Raw genomic sequence first — 3,764 nt, 5'->3', positions numbered from 1 at the left:
GACTTCCTCTCTTCCAATTTCAATACCTTCATTTCTTTCTATTGCCTGATTTCCCTGGCCAGAACTTCCAATATTACGTTGAATAAAAGTGTTGAGAGAGTGCATCCTTGTCTTGTGCTGGTTTTCAAAGGGAATGTTTCCAGCTAATGTTCATTAAGTATGGTATTGTCTGTGGGTTTGTCATAATTGGTTCTTATTATTTTGAGGTATCTTCCATCAATATTTACTTTACTGAGAATTTTTAATATGAAGGGATGTTGACGTTTATCAAAGGCCTTTTCTACATCTATTGAGATAATCATGTGTTTTTATTCTCAGTTCTGTTTATTGATTTGCATATGTTGAATCTGCCTTGCATCCTGGAAATGAAGCAAAATTGATTGTGGTGGGTAAGCTTTTTGATGTTCTGCTGGACTTGGTTTGCCAGTATTTTACTGAAATTTTTTTTTCCAGTTTTTTTTTTTTTAATTATACTTTAAGTTCAAGGGTACATGTGCATAATGTGCAGGTTTGTTACATATGTATACTTGCTGTCTCTTATACACATCTAGATGTGTATAAGAGACAGGGAAAAGGGATTCCCTTCCCCCTTGTGCTTCCCAGGTGAGGCGATGCCTGGTCCTGCTTCAGCTCTCTCTGGTTGGGCTGCAGCAGCTGAGCAGCACAGATTGTCCGACAATTCCTAGTGAGATGAACCCAGTACCTCAGTTGAAAATGCAAAAATCACCTGTCTTCTGTGTTGCTCAGGCTGGGAGCTGGAGACTGGAGCTGTTCCTATTCAGCCATCTTGCTCCGCCCTCACCTTTTTTCATTTTTTGAGGTGGAGTGTCTACAGTAATTTTATTGTAACAGAGAAACCAGGCTGCAGTAAGTCTATATGATTAGAGCAGATGGTTGTTCTTTAGAAAGGGTGAAGTTTGATCACAGCTGGCAGCACATAAAACCTAGAATATCCTATTTCCTGGTATTTCCTTGTGCCACCTGACTCATGATGTGAAATGAGTTACTGCACAAGTACATTCAACAAAGGGAGTAGGTCCAACTGGGCAGAGACAACATCTCAACAGAAGACAAATATACAATCATTGAGGAGGATGCTGAGATAAAGTGCAGTTACCTACTCTCCACTATTCTTTGCTGAGAAAGGTGATGGTAAGGTATCAGCAGAAAATTATGTTCTTTATTTTTAAATAAATCGCAACAGGATGGGGTTGATGATCAATCAAGCAGTAGAACGGGATGAAAATCTACATTAGTTAAAAATCTTTGTCTATAAGGAAAAAAACAATGACAAGGGAGAAGAGAGAGCCTTCTCTTTTTCTTAAATAAGACAGAAAACAACATCTTTTTTTTTTTCCTTGCTGTAGTGTCAGCAGACTCATTGGTTTTCATAAAATGCAATATGGTCTGTTGTTAAGGTTGCTCTATCATGGGAGGACAGACACAATGCTGACTGTTCATGATAGAAGCAGGTGTTCTCTCAAAGCCTGCAATGTGTGCTGTTTCCCATGAGGAACCCCAACACTGTATTACACTTCAGTTAAAGTTTCTGAAATATTGCAATGGTATAACTGACATGTTTTTTGGTGTGATGACTTTCTTGCATGTATAAACTCTTTGAGAGAAGTTGGGAGATAAAAGGACAGGGGAGAGTTTGGTTTAAAGCCACGATGTTCCAGACACCAACCATGGATGCCTCGGCCCTATGTCACTACATGTTCTTTTCTGAGAAACATTCAATTGCTGAGTGTTGTTAAACAATGCGGCTGAAAGAAATGATCTACTCACCACCATCCACCCTCTGTCATCCTCTGTGTGAAGCTCTCAACAGCAGAGACTGAAGACAGAAAGGTTGTTTCTGCTTCCTTGCACCAGTGCTATTACTTGGTGACCTGGTGAATGGCATGGGCATGGTAGCCCATGTTGCTGAAGGTGACCCCTGCCACAGAGATGTGGCTGTCCTCTGTCATGTAGATGGAGAATTCATTGGTCAGCTGCTCCACCTGATCAGGCTTTAGCCCTGTGAAACAAAACATGCCAATTTGGTCAGTTATGTGTTGCCCGATGTGGGCAGAACCCTCCTTCTTGAGGTTGGAGACCAGCTGAGTCTGCATGCTAGTCATGTGGCTGGCTATGCTTTTCACTTCTTGCAACCATTGTTTTTGCAAATTTGGGTGTTAAGGATGTTAGAAGCAATCTGGGCTCCACTGAGGGGAGGATTACAATACATGGGATGGATCAAGATCTTCAACTGTTGACTCTACATTTTTGGCTTCATCTGCATCTATGCAAACCACAGTGAAGGCTCCCACACACTCGCTGGATAACTCCATGTTCTTGGCATATGATTGGCAGAGACAAAAATTAATGCTGTTTGATGAAGTGGCGCACAGCCCAGCCATCCTTGTTACAATCACCACTAGCAAAGCCTTGCTAGGCCATGTCAAAGAATGCAAAGAGATTATTTTTCTTCACCACTGTTGCTATTTCCTTCCACTGCTCTAGACGAGGTTCCACTCCGATGGGATTATGGGCACAGGCATGCAGAAAAACATTTTGCTATGGCATTTTTGAAATGTCCTCCATACGACCTGTGAAGTCAAAACACCAAGTCTTGGGGTCATAGTAACAATAAATTTGTAGCTGCATGCCAGTATCCCTGGAGATGGGTGTGTGATTTCTCCAGGATGGTTTGGACATCCCAGCTGAGTTTAAAAATTCTTTGCAGAAAACTGGCTCTGATCCTTAAGGTCCCAGTTCCAGAAATGGTATGCGCAGTGAATAACTGGCCACTTTTCAACACTTCACTATTCTCACCCAGGACTAGATCTGCAGATGCTGTGCAAAATTCAGCCAGTCCCCCAATGGGCAGGTATTCCTCGTCCAAATTTTTTGTGGTAATCTGGGCCTCTTCCTTGTTGACATTAAGCAACATGTAAGGCTTTCCATTATCATCCTAGTAGGCACAAACTCCCAGATTCATCTTTTTGCTATTGGTGTCCCTCTTAAAGGCTTCAGTGACTCCCAGAATGGATCTGGAAGTCCCATCTCCACACAGGTCCACCAGGACCTGGCTCTGGCATTGGCCATGGTGGTGAGGCCTGGGTGGAAGGCAGTGGGGATCCTGGAGAGGACATGGCTGGAGTGCAGCAGGGCCACACTGAACAGTAGGAGGGCAGTGGGCAGCCACAGGACAGAATGGAGGGAGAGTGGGCCATATTTAGAATTGTTAAGTCTTGTTGAATTGAATGAATTGAACCTTTATATCATGTATTGCTTTTTTTTTTTTTTTTAATCATTGTTGGTTTAAAGTCTATTTGGTCTGAAATAAGAATAACAGCCCCTACTCTCTTTTGCTTTCTGTTTTCCTGAGAGACCTATATCCATTCCTTTACATTGAACTATGGGTGTCATTTCAGATGAGATGGGTCTCTTGGAGACAGCATACAGTTGTGTCTAGCTTCTTTATCCAGCTTGATACTCTGTGCCTTTTAAGTTGGGCATTAAGCCAGTGTAATTTCAAGGTTAATCTGATATGTGAGAAACTGGTCCTGTTATCAGGTTGTTAACTGGTTGTTATGTAGACTTGATTGTATAATTCCTTTATAGTGTCATTGGGATATGCACTTAAGTGTGTTTTTGTGGTGCCATATACTGGTATTTCATTTCCATGTTTAGCATTCCCTTAAGGGCTACCTCTTCTTCTACTTTTCTCCTTTTCCTTCTCCTTCTCCTCCTCCTCCTTCTTCTTTCCTCCTCCTCCT

At 42.0% G+C, this 3,764-nt stretch overlaps 1 pseudogene; it reads right to left on the bottom strand.

Annotated features, from left to right (window-relative positions):
* Positions 1-1,880: 1,880 nt before the first annotated feature.
* On the bottom strand, positions 1,881-3,153 carry LOC105540774 (annotated as a pseudogene).
* Between the last annotated feature and the right edge of the window lie 611 nt (positions 3,154-3,764).

This window comes from Mandrillus leucophaeus, unplaced genomic scaffold (genome assembly GCF_000951045.1).
Source record: "Mandrillus leucophaeus isolate KB7577 unplaced genomic scaffold, Mleu.le_1.0 Scaffold2276, whole genome shotgun sequence".
NCBI lineage: Eukaryota > Metazoa > Chordata > Mammalia > Primates > Cercopithecidae > Mandrillus > Mandrillus leucophaeus.
This window is presented reverse-complemented; position numbering and strand designations above follow the sequence as displayed.